We start from the raw sequence: 19,014 nt of genomic DNA, 5'->3' as shown, positions 1-19,014 counted from the left end.
CATGGCCCACATCTGCTCCAAGAACACCATTGCCCACCTGAGAGCCAGATCAGCCGTACAACTAACAGCTATGGTTAAACGTCAAACACCACGGCATCACAAACAAACAGAAAGACGTCTCATGGATGGCTGTTCATGGTTGCCTCCCCATTATGGAATTAATGTATAGACGGCACATAGCACGTACAGAAAGCTGCCCCCACGGATGCACTGACACTGAAAATATCGATCACCTGTTTGTTGAGTGCACCATGGCCAGACGGGTCTGGGCCTTGTTTGTTCCCTCGTTTCCACCAAACAGGTTGCTAACCCTACCTTGCTTAACGGCAAGGAATATTCTCAACGGTCCTCCCGGCGGATGTAGCACCACACAGCTCCGCCAGCAGTGGAGGATCATCGGCACTGTCAAGTAGGTCCTGTGGGAGACAAGGAACATCAGGGTCTATCAACAACTAACCGTGGAACAAACAACCATGAGGAGGAGGATCACCCAGGGGGGACCAAACACCAGACCTGTGGGAGACGAGGAACATCAGTGTCTACCAACCATGAGGAGGAGGATCACCCAGGTGATCCTCATGTTTGTTTGTTCCACGGTTGGTTGTTGGTAGATCCTGATGTGTACCACAGGGGAGTACCATCACTTGTGGGCTACCTTGTGTGTCTGCTTGCTGCACAGGTTGTCCTTCTTCCCCTCTGCAGATGTGCCTTGTAAAAAGTTAGTGTGCAATTTTGTTCCTTATTAATGCATTTGAGCCAAATCAGTTGTGTTGTGACAAGGTAGGGGTGGTGTACAGAAGATGGTCCTTTACCAAATAGGGCTAAGTTCATATTACGGCAAAAACCGCTCAAATAAGCAAAGAGAAATTAGAGTCCGTCGTCAGTCAATACGGACACTTTCAATAACTTTGAACATTTCTTCATGTGCAGTCGCAAAAACCTTCAAGCGCTATAATGAAACTGGCTCTCCTGAGGACCACCACAGGAAAGAAAGACCCAGAGTTATCTCTGGTGCAGAGGATAAGTACATTAGAGTTACCAGCCTCAGCATTTGCAGCCCAAATAAATGCTTCAGAGTTCAAGTAACGGACATCAACATCAACTGTTCAGAGGAGACTGCGCGAATCAGGCCTTCATGGTCGAATTGCTGCGAAGAAACCACTACTAAAGGACACTACTAATAAGAGTAGACTTGCTTGGGCCAAGAAACACGAGCAATGGACATTAGACCAGTCGAAACACGGAGGTTGGAACCATAAATGTCTATGCGAGGCCTTGGCAAACCTCCCTGGTCTTTGTAGTTGAATCTGTGTTTGAAATTCACTGCTCAGCTGAGGGACCTTACAGATCATTGTATGTGTGGGGTACAGAGTTGAGGTAGTCATAAAAATAATTATGTTAAACACTATTATTGCACACAGAGTCCATGCAACTTGTTAAGCACATTTTGACTCCTGAACTTATTTAATCCAGGATCAATGTATAAAATAGTACAAACCTTTGGCTGGTACTGTACGTCATAAATATGAGCACCAGAGTTGTACGTATAGCCTCTCCCGGGTCTGGAATTTCAGTTGATTACTATAGTGCCCCCTTTGGGCCAATTAGTGTAATTTTGTAAGTGCCCGTTTAGTTGTACACAAATAATCTGTAAAGCTAATTGCATCACCTTGTTTTTGTTAAAAATAAAAATACATTTCTGCCCTGCAATCAGCTTGGAGTTCATGGCTGTGGCTGCACACTTCACAAGGAGTTCCCTCTGTTCTCTAGAAGAAGAAAAATAAGATGAAGACTTTATTCTTCAATGTGCATTGATGCCCAACAGAACTTGTCTTCCGCTTTATTCCATCCCCTCAGAAAAACATACATACAGAGGTTGGAGGGAGGATTTATAGGGAGTGTGAGAGGATAGTTAGAAGAGAGGAAAATGAGAGTGATGACCGACCCTCCAGCTTAATGCTTGTCATCCTTATTGATGTTAATGAAGATCTCTCCCTCTTACACACACACACACCAGCAACAACACACTCAAACTCAATTCTTGTCGTCCTTCTTGACGGTGAGAGATATGTCTTTGATCTTCTTGACGGCCAGGTGCGTAGCATTGCGAAAGGCCCTGATAATGGTCTGAGGATGGAGACCCTCCTCCATGTACGGCTTCAACTGCTTTAGAAACTCAACTGCTAGCAAGGTCACTGATGTAGTACCATCATCCACCTAGAGTAAAAAATAAATATATATATATATATATATATATATATATATATATATATTTTTTTTTAATAGCGAGATGGAAGGAGGGAGTGTGAATAGACTAACACTAGAACAGGTATACAAAAATGAAAGAGAGCTCATAGAGAGCACAGGGAAAGAGGGAGAGAGAGCACACAGAGAGAGATGGATAAAGAAGAAATCACACACGCTTTCACAGACAGAAGACAGACTTAACCTCTTGGAAAACCAGAAAAGCAATCAAATTAATAGATTACCTTTGATGAGCTTCGGATGTTTTCACTCACGAGACTCCCAGTTAGACAGCAAATGTTCCTTTTGTTCCATAAAGATATTATATCCAAATACCTCCGTTAGTTTGATGCATTATGCCTAGGAATCCACCGGAAATAGCGGTCACGACAAAGCAGACAAAAATTCCAAATTATATCCATAATATCGACAGAAACATGGCAAATGTTTTTTATGATCAATCCTCAAGGTGTTTTTCAAATATCTTTTCGATAATATATCAACCGGGACAGTTGGCTTTTCACTAGGACCGGGAGGAAAAATGTCTACCTCTCTGTTTAGCGCAAGAATCACACTGTGAGCCAACAACTGACCACTTACGCAATGTGGACGTTTACGCTAATTCTTCAAAATAAAGGCCTGAAACTATGTCTAAATGCTATAGACACCTTAGGGAAGCCACAGAAAAGGGAATCTGGTTGATATCCCTTTCAATGGGCAATAGGGATGCATAGAAAGACAGGGGTTTCAAAATAAGAGAACAAATCTGGATTTCGCCTGCAATATCAGTTCTGTTTATATTTTTACAGTTTTGGAAACTTTAGAGTGTTTTCTATCCCAAGCGTCAATTATATGCATATTCTAGCATTTGGTCCTGAGAAATAGGCAGTTTACTTTGGGAACGTTATTTTTCCAAAAAAAAAAATAGTGCCCCCTAGCTTCAAGAGGTTAAACAAGACACACACAAACAGTACTTCAGCATCCTGAGAATGTGCGATGTCCACCAGGGTCTTGGCTGCAGGGTGAACCACATCCAGCAGCTTCAGGATGGTCGCCCCATCATTGGAGATGGTGGCTATGCCTAAGAGACACATTACATAAGAATGTTTTCAATTTTTGCTGTACAGAAACATAAATTATTAATAAACCTCTGATCTTTGCCTATAAGACATTACAAAGAAAAGGCCATCTGTTTTACTGCCATGTCTTTTCTGGGTGGAGGGGGAGCAAGCACCCCTTGATCTATTCTGTTGACCACTGTCTGCCTTAAAAACTTGTTATGGCTGCAATCCCGATATCGGGATAAGTGTCATCAACAACCGCTGAATAGCATAGAGCTACATACAATAAATATTACTATAAATATTTATATTCATGAAATCACAAGTGCAATATAGGAAAACACATTTTAGCCTTTTGTTAATCCACCTGTCGTGTCAGATTTTGAAATTATGCTTTACAGCAAAAGCAATCCAAGCGTTTGTGTAAATTTATGGATCGCACGATAAAACATTAAGTACACTTAGCGTCAGGTAGCTCAGTCACTAAAATCAGAAAAGCAATCAAATTAATTGTTTACCTTTGATGATCTTCGTATGTTTTCACTCACGAGACTCCCAGTTACACAACAAATGTTCCTTTTGTTCCATAAAGATTATTTTTAGATCCAAAATACCTCTGTTTGTTTGTCGCGTTATGTTCAGAAATCCACAGGAAAGAGAGGTCACGACAATGCAGACAAATTCCAAATAGTTTCCATAATGTCCACATAATGTCAAACGTTTTTTATAATCAATCCTCAGGTTGTTTTTAAAATATATAATCAATAATATATCAACCGCAAATGTCTTTCACAGTAGGAGAGGGAAAAGCAATACCTATCTAAACTCTGTTGCGCGAGCAAAACTCATGTGACCACTTGACGCGATGTTATCGTTCTTGTTCATTTTTCAAAATAAAAGCCTGAAACTATGTCTGAATACTGTTGACACCTTGAGGAAGCGATAGAAAAAGAAACCTGGTTCATATCCCTTTAAATCCAGCAAAGCGAGGCTATGGAACATGGAGTTTTCAAAATAGAAGCCACTTCCTGTTTTGATTTTCCTCAGGGTTTCGCCTGCAATATCAGTTCTGTTATACTCACAGACAATATTTCGACAGTTTTGGAAACTTTAGAGTGTTTTCTATCCAATACTAATAATAATATACATATATTAGCAACTGAGACGGAGGAGCTGGCCGTTTACAATGGGCACCTTTTCATCCAAGCTACTCAGTAGTGCCCCTGCAGCCATAACAAGTTAATGTGCACTAATGAATACAACCGCTCCCTAAAACATCATCATAGGAGGATAGTATTAACCTCTGCCATCCACGCTGTGAGGCGCCAGGGGGTACAGATATCCTTTGTGTCTTTACCCTCCGCTCTCCTACCCATATCTCCCCTATCATCTCCCTCGTCCTCACCTCTGCCATCCACTATGAGTTTGTCCATGCCGCGAGGCCCCAGGGTCGTACGGACGGCCTAGGCGATGAGCTGACAGGCATTGATGTTGCTGATCAGCTGGGGGACGCCCTGAGATTTATCAGTCCCCTCCTTTAGCAGAAGAACTGGTGTGGGCTGGAGGAAGAGATAGGGTGAGGGAGGGTAGAGAGACAGATTCATTAATGCAGGGTCAGCATTAAAAAATAAATAAAGATCTTCAGGGTTATTTTTATGCCATTTTATTCATTCAGGTAACCATATACATTTTGTCTGGAGAGACATTTACATTATATTTTTAACAGATGCTCTAATCCAGAGAAACTTGAAGTTAGTGCACAGGATGCACGGTCCACATGTGACAGCATTGGGTGTCACGCTTTTGTTACTAAAAATGTATCCACCAGCCAGCTAGCAGTTAGATAGGGGCATCTGTCATTTGTATATATTAAAGTTTCCCGTTAGCTGCTGCCTTGGCATTCTTCCAGCCACATTAAGGCAGTTATATAAAAATAAAAATAAATCCATGACATTCAATTTCATAACACTTTACCCAATACATTTAGTGTGATCCCTCAGGCCACTATTCCACTACCACATATTTACAGCACAACATCCATGTGCACGTGTGTGTAAATTGCGCATCTTGTGTGTCTCTTCACAGTCCCCGATGTTCCATAAAGTGTATTTTTATCTGTTGTTTTAATCTGCTTGCATCAGTTACCTGATGTGGAATAGAGTTCCATGTAGCCATAGCTCTATGTTGTACTGTGCACCTCCCATAGTCTGTTCTTGACTTGGGGATTATGAAGAGACCTCTGGTGGCATGTCTTGTGGGGTATGCATAGGTTTCTGAGCTGTGTGCAAGTAGTTTAAAAACAGACACCTCGGTGCATTCACCATGTCAACACTTTTTACAATAACAAGTAGTGATGAAGTCAATCTCTCCTCCACTTTCAGCCATGAGAGATTTACATGCATATTATTAATGTTAGCTCATGCACATTTAAGGGCAAGCTGTGCTGCCTTGTTCTGAACCAATTGGAATTTTCAGAGGTCCCTCTTTGTGGCACCTGACTACATGACTGAACAGTAGTCCAGGTGCGTCAAAACTAGAACCTGTAAGACCTGCCTTGTTGATAGTGTTGTTAAGAAGGCAGAGCAGCACTTTATTATGGACAGACTTCTCCCCATGTTAGCTACTGTTTTATCAATATGTTTTGACAGTTTACAATCCAGGGTTATTCCAAGCAGTTTAGTGTCCTCAACTTCCACATTATTCATTACAAGATTTAGTTGAGGTTTGCGGTTTAGTGAATGATGTCTCAAATACAATGCTTTTAGTTTTAGAAATAATTTTAGACTAACTTATTCCTTGCCACCCATTCTGAAACAAACTGCAGCTCTTTAAGAGTTCAGTCATTTCAGTCGCTATAGCAGCTGACATGTATAGTGTTGAGTCATCTGCATACATCGACACAAGCCAGTGGCATGTTGTTAGTAAAGGTTGAATAAAGTAAGGAGCCTAGACAGCTGCCCTGGGGAATTCCTGATTCTACCTGGATTATTTTGGAGAGGCTTCCATTAAAGAACACCTTCTGTGTTCTGTAAGACAGGTAACTCTTTATCCACAATATAGCAGGGGGTGTAAAGCCATAACGCAAGTTTTTCCATTATCCATAATGCCAAAAGCCGCACTGAAGTCTAACAGAACAGCTCCCACAATATTTTTATCAATTTCTCTCAGCCAATCATTAGTCATGTATTTGTGTAAGTGCTGTGCTTGTTGAATGTCCTTCCCTAGAAGCGTGCTGAAAGTCTTCGCCTTATGCCACTTGCCATAAGGTTTGGATGAACTGCCGTCCATTTGAGTGGTATTTGCGATTGTGTATATGTTTCGCCCAATGGCAATAAGTTGCCATTCATTTTTGTCCATTTCATGGGGGTCTTCCCTTACCTATAAGTGTGTTGAAAGTCTGTTGTCAGTTTGTTAATAGTAAAATACCATTGTATCTGGTTAAACCATTTTTCCCCAAAAAATATTACTAGGGGTTGGTAACAGGCTGATTGGTCGGCTATATGAGCCAGTAAAGGGGGCTTTACTATTCTTGGGTTATGACTTCCCTCCAGGCGTGAGGGCACACGCTTTCTAGTAGACAACAAAACTTTTTTCACTTCTTCCACACTCACTTAACAGAATTCAGAATTACAACGCTTGTCTTTCATAATTTGATCGGTTATACTTGGATGTGTTGTGTCAGCATTTGTTGTTGGCATGTCACGCCTAAGGTTTGTTAACCTTGCCAATTAAAAAATAATTAAAGTAATTGGCAATATCAGTGGGTTTTGTGATGAATGAGCCATCTGATTCAATGAATGATTGAGCCGATATTACCTTTTTGTCCCACATTTTTATTTAAGGTGCTCCAAAAGGTTTTTTACTAACATTCATCTCTGTTTTATAGTATAGTTTCTTCTTTTTATTCAGTTTAGTCACATGATTTCTCAATTTGCAGTATGTTTGCTAATCAGTTGTGCAGCAAGACTTTGACATTCCTTTTGCATCATCCCTCTCAACCATTCAATTGGTTGAACAGGGATTTAACAGATTTTACAGTCATTTTCTTAATGGGTGCATGCTTATTAGTAACTGGAATAAGCAATTTCATAAATGTGTCAAGTGCAGCGTCTGGTTGCTCCTTGTTACACACTAACAAATATTCTTTCCATCAACATAGGAATCACTACAACATGTATTGTATGACCTCTTATACACTATATTAGGCCTACACTACATTAGGCCAGCCTTTATAACATTCGTTGTCTAGATAGATATGGCTACAATATTGTGATCACTACATCCAATGGATTTGGATACTGCTTTAAAGCACATTTCTGCAGCATTAGTAATGTGATCAATACATGTTGATGATCTCATTCCTGTGGTGATGGTAACTACCCTGGTAGGTTGACTGATAACCTGAACCAGGTTGCAGGCACTAGTTACAGTTTAAAGCTTTCTCTAGTGGGCAAGCCTGATTATAGCCAGTCACTATTTAAAAATCACCCAGAAAATATACCTCTGTTGATTACACATACATTATCAAGCATTTCACACATTATCTAGATACTGACTGTTAGCACTTGGTGGTCTATAGCACCATAATGGGTTTTAGGTGAGGCAGATGAAGCCATATTACTTCAACTGGGATTAAATACCCCTCCCTCTGCAACTGGATCCTGGACTTCCTGGCGGGCCGCCCCTAGGTGGTAAGGGTAGGTAACAATAGATCCGCCACGCTGATCCTCAACACAGGGGCCCCTCAGGGGTGCATGCTCAGCACCTTTCTGTACTCCCTGTTTACTCCCTGTTTGACTGCACGGCCAGGCACGACTCCAACACCATCATTACATTTGGTAGGCTTGATCACCGACAACAACGAGACAGTCTATAGGGAGGAGGTCAGAGACCTGGCCGTGTGGTGCCAGGACAACAACCTCTCCCTCAACGTAATCAAGACAAAGGAGATGATTGTGGACTTCAGGAAAAAGAGGACCGAGCACACCCCTATTCTCATTGATGGTGCTGCAGTGGAGCAGGTTGAGAGCTTCAAGTTCCTTGGTGTCCATATCACCAACAAACTAACATGGTCCAAGCACACCATGACAGTCATGAAGCGGGCACGATAAAAACCTATTCACCCTCAGGAGTTTAAATATATTTGACATGGGTCCTTAGATCCTCAAAAGGTTTTACAGCTGCACCATTGAGAGCATCACTGTCTGGTAAGGCAACTGCTTGGCCTCCAACCGCAAGGCACTACAGAGGGTAGTGCGAATGGCCCAGTACATCACTGGGGCCAAGCTTCCTGTCATCCAGGATCTCTATACCAGGCGGTGTCAGAGGAAGGCCCTAAAAAATGTCAAAGACTCCAGCCACCCTTGTCATAGACTGTTCTCTCTGCTACCACATGGCAAGCAGTACCGGAGAGCCACACCTTGGTCCAAAAGGCTTCTAAACAGCTTCTACCCCCTAGCCATAAGACTCCTGAACATCTAGTCAAATAGCTACCCAGACAATTCACATTGCCACCCCCCCCCCCTCTCCACACCACTGCCACTCTCTGTTGTCATCTACGCATAGTCACTTTAATTAACTCCACCTACATGTACATACTACCTCAACTAACCGGTTCCCCCGCACATTGACTCTGTACTGGCACCCCCTGTATATATTGTTATTTTTTACTGCTCCTCTTTAATTACTTGTTACTTTTATCTCTTAAGCATACGATTGCCGCATTGGAATTCTCAGTGATCCAGTTTGTTCCGAAACAAAGCATTGTAGATAGAGCTCCTACAGCGCTGGAACCATTCATTTACTTCTCCAGACAGAGGGCTCCATTGGAAAACTCATCTGGGGATAACTGCATTAGCTTGATGGCTAACATTAGCAGTTTAGCTAGGTTAGAGGCTCTTTCAAGCAGACTTTAACCTGTCAGTCAAGCGGGATTCCAGGACAAGAAATAGCAGTCCTACTGTTAAAAGCAAATGGCATCGTGGACTCCATGCAAAAACAAGTTTGGTATTTAAGTTTAAGAAAGATTAGTAATGTTTTTGTTGAAATAACAAATGTATAAAGCAAGACATAACCTAGAAACTGTCAGGACCCGGTTACGAACCCGGGTCTCCGGAGTGAGAAACAGTCACTTAACCAACTGAGCCACGAATAGTCGGCAGAACCCAGAAGATGAGGCAGACACAGCAGTACTTGAGACGGTGTATTTAATGAAGTAAAAAGTGAAGTTCTTCAGGAAAACATGTAACTCCACAACCTCAAAAGGAATTCCACAAAAACAAAGGTAATCCTCCAAGACAAAAAAGGTAAATCCACAAGGTGGAAGGTAAAGCACAAAAAGCCTCAAAAGATACTCAAAAACAAACAAACAAGAACAAAAAAACAGAATTCCACAAGAGAGTCCACCGGGATCAACAAGAGTTCACAGAGTACTAGGGCTGGGTGCTAACATACAAACACAGAGCAAAGAACTGAGGAAAACAAAGGGTTTAAATACAATCAGGGGAAACGAGGCACAGGTGCAAATAATAATGGGGATCAAGGGGAAAAAAAAGGTCAAAAGGCACAATGGGGGCATCTAGTGACCAAAAACCGGAACAACCCTGGCCAAATCCTGACAGAAACGTGCGTGAGGTAGAATGCCCTGCCAATTCACAGTCAGGCAGTTTACACTGTTGGCTAAATTATTTTCCATAAGAAAAATGTACAGCCATTCATGTCACCTCTCCATTTCAGATAGTGTATGAGACAAAAGCTGATACTGTAGGTCCATAGTAATCTTTACTATTATACAGTATTGCACAGGGTTTACATAGTATATTACAATGTTGGCTTCATTATTTTACCACAAGGAAAGGTTACAGCCATTCATGTTGCCTCTTCATCATTTCAGATAGTGTATGAGACAAAGAAAGGCTGATACTGGGCCCGTAGTAATCTTTACTATTGCACAGTGTTTACTATAAACAGTATATTACACTCTTGGATGAATTTCTTTCATACGGAAAAGATACAGCCATTCATCTCTCTTCTCCTTCAGAAAGTATATGAGACTAAGGCTGATACTGTAGGTCCTATTCTATACTATCGTACAGTATTGTGCAGTGTATACTATAGCCACAGTAATATAACACTGTATGTGTCACGATCGCCATCGTCGTGGAAATGACCAGACCAAGGTGCAGCGTAGGGAGCGTACATTTCTCTTTATTATCAATGTTGCCAACAAAACAAGAAACAACAAAAACGAACATGAAGCTTACTAGGTCTATACAGGCCACTAAACAAAGACAACTATCCACAAAATACAAAAGGAAAAAAGGCTGCCTAAATATGATTCCCAATCAGAGACAACGATAGACAGCTGCCCCTGATTGAGAACCATACCCAGCCAAAACATAGAAACACAGAACATAGAGTGTCCCACCCGAGTCACACCCTGATCAACCAACCATAGAGAATAAAAAGATCTCTACTGTGTGACAGTTGGCTTCATTTTTCAGTATTAGGCTGAGTTTATATTAGCCCAACAATAGTGAGATTACACTGGTGTTTTTTCACAGGTGCTGGGTTGCGATAGTTTTTGTTACACTATTTTAGAGTACAGACAGTAACTATCATAGTTTCCCTTGGAAACTCACATCTCATCTCTATTTCACTGATGGTTTCAGTGTTGCACTACTTTACAGTACAGACAGTAACTATCCCTTAATTGGACACTGATTACAATGTAGTTTTTTTCACATAGTGTGTAGCTGGGTTTACTATAGTTTTTCTGTTGCAGTACTTACAGTAGGCTACATACAGTAATTATGCTAGTATCCAGTGACCATTCTAGTTTCCCTTGAAAACTCACTTTTCAGCTATTACGATGTGGCCTTGCACATTGTGTAGCTGTGGTTACTAGTTTTCTGTTGTACTTACAGTTAAGACAGTAACTATCCTAGTTTCGCCTGGTAACTCACATCTCAGATCTATTACACTGAGGGTTTCAGTATATAGCTGGGTTTACTATAGTTTTGTTACATTAGTTCTGGCCAGAGCCTATCGATACAAAGACTCTCACATTGGATTATGGACACTATTCCTGCATCGTATCGGCTGGTCAGCCGGTATCTGCCATCTGCTGTAGTGGTACATTCTACTAGAGGAGTAGCTGCATTGTGGGCACTGCCCCGAGGAGTTCCCCTCAATGACATTTGCGCCTCGGCCAGGTGGGCATCAACTATAACTTTTTTACTAGGTACTATCGAGCCATTGTTGTCCCCGCCAATGAGGTCAGAACTGCTGTGCTGGGTGTTGCCTCCGCTTCCCTGAGAGGGGACGGAGGGATATTGTAACTATGACTGCCCTGAGCTCAGTCCTACAGGACTTTGCTCTCTGTCTGGTCCTTATATAGTTCACCATTTAATCTGATATTGTGATACCATATTGAAGTGATCCAATATAGTGCTACATAATGAAGGTTGTGTACAGTGGTTCTTCCTTTAACCTCTTTCAGCTAGGGGGCACTATTTTTATTTTTGGAAAAATAATTTCCCCAAAGTAAATGGCCTATTTCTCGGGCACAGATGCTAGAATATGCATATAATTGACAGATTAGGATAGAACACACTCTAAAGTTTCCAAAACTGTCAAAATATTGTCTGTGAGTATAACAGAACTGATATTGCAGACGAAAACCTGAGGAAAATCAAATCAACCAGATTCCTTTTCCTACGGCTTCCTCAAGGTGTCAACAGTCTTTAGACATAGTTTCAGGCTTTTATTTTGAAACATGAGCGAGAAAGATAACATCGCGTCAGGTGTTCGCATGAGTTTTGCTTGTGCAACAGAGCTTGGGAAGCCTCTCCCTCTTCTACTGAAAAAGACGGTGCCGGTTGATATATTATCGATTATATATTTTCAAAACAACCTGAGGATTGATAATAAAAAACGTTTGACATGTTTCTGTGGACATTACGGATACTATTTGTAATTTTCGTCTGCGTTGTCGTGACCGCTCGAGCCTGTGGATTTCTGAACATAACGCGCCAAACAAACTGAGGTAGTTTGGATATAAAAATAATCTTTATGGAACAAAAGGAACATTTATTGTGTAACTGGGAGTCTCGTGAGTGAAAACATCCGAAGATCATCAAAGGTGAGCGATTAATTTTATTGCTTTTCTGATTTTCGTGACCAAGCTACTTTGATGCTAGGTGTTCATAATGTTTTGTCTAGTGATCGATAAACTCACACAAACGCTTGGATTGCTTTCGCTGTAAAGCATATTTTCAAAATCTGACACGACAGGTGGATTAACAACATGCTAAATTGTGTTTTGCTGTCAAGCACTTGTGATTTCATGAATATAAATATTTTTTGTAATATTATTTGAATGTGGCGCTCTGCAATTCAGCGGTTGTTGATAACAACTATCCCGCTAAAGGGATTGGTAGCGTCAAGAAGTTAAAAGTTAATATAATGGTGTTTCTATTAGAAGATTTAAAAAATATATATCTGACAGACAGTGCTTGATTCAGTAACACTAAACAAGGATGGATGTTATAGGAAAAGCCATAGCTGTATAGTTGAGAGAAAGGTGGGAAGTATCTGGCTAACTACAGAACCTTTTTTATGTAGCGAGAAAATAGGAGAATAAGAAAGAGATAATTTTTGTTAACATGGGGCTGTACAACGTGACCAGTCGGGAGTAGGCTACTAAGTGACTGCGAGTGAAGAGCAAAATAATCCAAAATAATCCTAACAGCATGAAACAGTGCTGAAATAGAAGGTCAGCATCCCGGAGTCGCCTCTTCACTGTTGACGTTGAGACTGGTGTTTGCAGGTACTATTTAATAAATCTGCCAGTTGAGGACTTGACACTAGACACTCTAATGTACTTGTCCTCTTGCTCAGTTGTGCACCGGGGCCTCCCATTCCTCGTTCTATTCTGGACAGAGCCAGTTTGCGCTGTTCTGTGAAGGGAGTAGTACACAGCGTTGTACGAGATCTTCAGTTTCTTGACAATTTCTCACATGGAATAGCCTTCCTTTCTCAGAACAAGAATAGACTGACTAGTTTCAGAAGAATGTACTTTGTTTCTGGCTATTTTGAACCTGTAGTCGAATGCTGATGATCCAGATACTCAACTAGTCTAATGAAGGCCAGTTTTATTGCTTCTTTAAAAGCATAACCGTTTTCAGCTGTGCTAACATAATTGCACAAGGGTTTTCTAATGATCAATATGCCTTTTAAATGTAGATATTCGTTAAAAAATGTCCAGCTACAATAGTCATTTACAACATTAACAATGTCTACACTGCATTTCTGATCAATTTGTTGTTATTTTAATGGACAAAACAATTGCTTTTCTTTCAAAAACAAGTTCATTTCTAAGTGACCCCAAACTTTTGAACAGTAGTGTACATACAGTGGCAAGAAAAAGTATGTGAACCCTTTGGAATTACCTGGATTTCGGTATAAATTGGCATCAAACTTGATCTGATCCTCATCTACGTCACAACAACAGACAAACATGGTGTGCTTAAACTAATAACACTCAAATTATTGTATTTTTCTTGTCTATATTGAATACATAATGTAAACATTCACAGTGTATGTTGTATGTGAACCCCGAGGCTAATAACTTCTCCAAAAGCTAACTGGAGTCAGGAGTCAGCTAACTTGGAGTCCAATCAATGAGATGAGATTGGAGATGTCGGTTAGAGCTGCCTTGCCTTATAAAAAAACACTCAAAATATTGAGTTTGCTATTCACAAGAGTCATTGCCTGACATGAACCATGCCTCAAACAAAGATCTCAGAAGACCAGCAAAAAGCTTGAAATGGTTACAAAAGTATCTCTAATAGCCTTGATGTTCATCAGTCCATGGTAAGACAAATTGTCTATAAATGGAGAATGTTTAGCACTGTTGCTTCTCTCCCAAGGAGTGGCCGTCCTGCAAAAATGACTGCAAGAGCACAGTGCAGAATGCTCAATGGGGGTAAGAAGAATCATTGAGTGTCAGCTAAAGACTTGCAGAAATCTCTAGAACATGCTATCTCTGTTGACGAGTCTACGATACGTAAAACACTAAACTAGAACGGTGTTCATGGGAGGACACCACGGAAGAAGCCATTGCTGCACATCTGTAGTTTGTAAAGTGCACCTGGATGTTCTACTGGCAAAATATTCTTTGGACAGATGAAAATACAGTTGAGTTGTTTGGAAGGAACACACAACCCTGTGTGGAGAAAAAAAGCACAGCACAAAAGTAAAGTATGATGGAGGGAGCATCATGGTTTGGGGCTGCTTTGCTGCCTCAGTACCTGGACAGCTTGCTATCATCGACAGAAAAATGAATTCCCCAGTTTAGCCTAATATTCTCCTGCAAAATGTCTTTATCTGTCTGCCAATTTGAAGCTCAACAGTAGTTGGGTGATGCAAAAGGATGACAACCCAAAACACAGAAGTAAATCAACAACAGAATCGCTTCAGCAGAAGAAAACATGCCTTTTGGAGTCCTGACCTCAACCCGATTGAGATGCTGTAACATGACCTCAAGAGGGCAGTTCCCACCAGACATTCCGAGAATATTGCTGAACTGAAACAGTTTTGTAAAGAGGAATGGTCCAAAATTCCTCCTGAATGTGTGCAGGTCTGATCCACAACGACATAACACATTTGGTTGAGGTTATTGCTTCCAAAGAGGGTCAACAGTTATAAAATCCAAGGGTTCACATACTTTATTCACCCTGCACTGTGAATGTTTACACAGTGGGTTCAATAAAGACATGAAGACATTAACTAGGCAAGTCAGTTAAGAACATATTCTTATTTACAATGACGGCCTACCCTGGCCAAACCGTAACCCGGACAGCTCTGGGCCAATTGTGCACAGCCCTATGGGACTCCCAATCATGGCCGGATGTGATACATCCTGGAATCAAACCAGGGTCTGTAGTGACACCTCTAGCATTAAGATGCAGTGCCTTAGACTGCTGCGCCACTCGGGAGGTAGCATAGTAGCAGTCAACCCAGAATAAGAGTGTGTGTGTGTACGTGCACTCAGACAGAGTGTGTCTTTGTGAATCGTTGCGATGTTGTCAGAAATGTCTGGATATCAGTGAAAGGAGAGGGAGCAAGTAGGAGAGCGAGAAGGAAGGGGGCCTTTCATAATACACTACCTTATACGTCTCTCCCTCTTCTTTCCATTTTTCCTTTAACCATTCTCCTTTCCCACTCGCTCCTCTCTTTTTTCCAATCTTTACTCTTAAACATCATAAATAAATACAAATATATTATGACCCAAGATATAGATAATTGGAGGAGAAAACAGAATAAAACAAGTTTTTAAATACTCTCTAAATACTTACCTAATACTTCCTTTGTGAACAGAACACCTGCTGAGAGAGAGAGAGAGAGAGAGAGAGAGAGAGAGAGAGAGAGAGAGAGAGAGAGAGAGAGAATTATTTTTTTGCCACCACAGGTGTCCAGCCTTTAATGTTTTCTGCCAAGTATGAGAAGGCCATTATGGTGTGTGTCAGGGCGCTGGTGCACTGTTCAAGGTAGGAGAGAGAGGGTTATTGCGATATGAAGTGGGTGTGTCAGGATTGGAGTCCATTTGGAAAGGTCTTTTATCTCAATATCAAATCCTTTCTGGGGAGCAATTAAGTACCTTACTGTGATTGTTTTACATTTAAATTGTCAAAAGAAACAAAAATAGCTTCTAAGCAAAGAGCAATTCCTCAAGCAAAGATTTTGCTAGGACTATTTGGGAGTAGTTTGAATGGGAGGGAAAAACTGGAAACTAGCTGTTATTGGCAGAGGTTCTTATTAGTCTATGTCAAAATACCATCCCACCAAATCGGGCTGAAATTCCAGGCGGCCTTTTCAAACAGATCTCAAACTAAAAGGGCATTGTCATAATTTTCAATTTTACAGTATTTTTCCAACCTCATAGTGTGGAAATATATATCGTCAGGCATTGCCAACAGGGAAGATATGTCATAAAAAAATGTATGAAATTTGTTACAATTACATTCATATAAATGGAAAGCTACAGCAACGTGCTGGTGAGCTAGCTAGCTAGCCTCTTCAATATTTGACATAGCTGGTTTGCTAGCTAGCATCAGAGCCTTCTGGCCTTTATCATAGCTAGACCGTATCTGACGTTGTTAAGCAGAGAAATATGTCTAAGTACTTTTCATGTTAGTTGAGGCTAGTATTCGTTTACAAAATTCTTCTTTGCTCGGGTGTATATTTGGTTGGCTTTACTATTTAGCTATTTAGCTAAGATCTTGTGGTTCAAGTTAGTAATCCAATATTTTGAGGAGAACAGCATGGCTAGCCCCCTGTCCAGAATAGATATAGCACATCACATGCAATATCTGATGTTATCCTAATATTACATCATTGGCTCTTCAAAATGATCTACAAAGAACCATAAAGTGTTCTATATAGTGTTCTATATAGCCCCAAAAAAGATCGTAACCATAACGGAACCCTTTATTTTTTACCTTAGGAAAGGGTTATTTATACCACCATACAGGTTCTATTTAGAATCTTATGAGCATGTTCCCTTCAAACAAGGGTTATACACTTGGTGTACAAATCATTAGGAACACCTGCTCTTTCCATGACATAGACTTAACAGGTGAATCCAGGTGAAAGTTATAATCCCTTATTGATGTCACTGATTACATCTGCTTCAATCAGTGTAGATGAAGGGGAGGAGACAGGTTAAAGAATGATTTCTAAGCCTTGAGACAATTGAGGCATGGATTGCACATATGTGCCATTCAGAGGGTGAATGGGCAAGACAAAATATTTGAGTGCCTTTGAATGGAGTATGGTAGTAGGTGCCAGGCACACGTGTTTGAGTCTGTCAAAAACTACAACGCTTCTGTGTTTTTCACACTCAACAGTTTTCCGTGTGTATCAAGAATGGCCCACCACTCAAAGGACATCCAGCCTACTTGACACAACTGTGGGAAGCATTGGACTCAACATGGCAAGCATCTCTTTGGAATGCTTTCGGCACCTTGTAGAGTCCATGCCCCAACAAAGTGAGGCTGTTCTGAGGGCAAAAGGGGGTGCAACTTAATATTTGCAAGGTGTTCCTAGTGTTTTGTATCAAAAAGGGTTCTGCTATAGTTTACAAGCCAAAGAGCCGCTATCTGGAAATTTAGAACATTTAGAATAAATTGTTTTTGTGTGTGCTTTTTCTATACCATTGTTATCTGAAGTCTGATAGCATTATGGTTCGATAAGACAGTCTGCCAAATTAACTAAATATATGTATATATGTACAATTGTTGATAAATAGTTTGTTGACGGAAAATGTACTTTATACAATTGTGATATGTTGTCTCACGTAGCTATCTTATGATACACAAATTAAAAGTTGCTCTGGAAAAGAGTGTCTGCTAAATGACTCAAATGTAATGTAAAAATGAACAGCTCCACCCTGAAACAAGACCAATAATAAATGCCAGTATTTGCAGTCAATTTTGATATTTTCATTTTCACATACAGTAAGTTCAGAAAGTAGTTAGACCCCTTGCCTTTTTTCACATTTTGTTACATTACAGCATTGTTTTACCTCATCTACACACAATACCCCAAAATGACAGAGCAAAAACAGGTTTATAGACATTTTTGCCATAAATAAATAACTGAAATATGACAGTTACATAAGTATTCAGACCCTTTACTCAATACTTTGTTGAACGACCTTTGGCAGAGATTACAGCCTCGAGTCTTCCTAGGTATGATGCTTGTCTCTGCAGATCCTCTCAAGCTCTGTCAGGTTAGATGGGGAGCTTTGCTGCACAGCTATTTTTAGTTCTCTCCAGAGATGTTCAATAGGGTTCAAGTCTGGGCTCTGGCTGGGCCACTCAAGGACATTCTGAGACTTGTCCCGAAGCCAATCCTACGTTGTCTTGGCTGTGTGCTTAGGATCGTTGTCCTCCTGGAAGGTGACCCTTCCAGTCTGAGGTCTGAGGCCAGTCTGAAGTCCTGAGCGCTCTGGAGCAGGGTTTCATCAAGGATCTCTCTGTACTTTGCTTAATCTTTGGCTCGAAACTGCCAAGTCTCCCAGTCCCTGCCGCTGAAAAACATCCCCACAGTATGATGCTGCCACCACCATGCTTCTCCGTAGGTTTCCTCCAGATGTGTCGCTTGGCATTCAGGCCAAAGAGCTCAATCTTGGTTTCATCAGACCAGAGAACCTTGTTTCTCATGTTCTGAGAGTCTTTAGGTGCCTTTTGGCAAACTCCAAGCGGGCTGTCATGTACCTTTTTACTGAGGAGTGGCTTCCATTTGGCCACTCTACCATAAAAGCCTGATTGGTGGAGTGCTGCAGAGGAACTCTAGACCTCTGTCAGAGTGGCCATCGGGTTCTTGGTCACCTCCCTGACCAAGGCCCTTCTCCCCTGATTGCTCAGTTTGGTCGGGCGGCCAGCTCTAGGAAGAGTCTTGGTGGTTCCAAATTTCTCCCATTTAAAAATGATGTAGAACAATGTGTTCTTGGGCACCTTCAATGCTACAGACATTGTTTCATACCCTTCCCCAGATCTGTGCCTCGAACAATCCTGTCTTGGAACTCTACGGACAATTCCTTTGACCTCATGGCTTGGTTTTTGCTCTGACCTACACTTGTCAAATGTGGGACCTTATAGACAGGTGTGTGCCTTTCCAAATCATGTCCAAGCAATTTAATTTA

The sequence above is a fragment of the Oncorhynchus gorbuscha genome, linkage group LG25 (genome assembly GCF_021184085.1).
Source record: "Oncorhynchus gorbuscha isolate QuinsamMale2020 ecotype Even-year linkage group LG25, OgorEven_v1.0, whole genome shotgun sequence".
Lineage (NCBI taxonomy): Eukaryota > Metazoa > Chordata > Actinopteri > Salmoniformes > Salmonidae > Oncorhynchus > Oncorhynchus gorbuscha.
Note: the sequence above shows the minus strand (reverse complement) of the source record.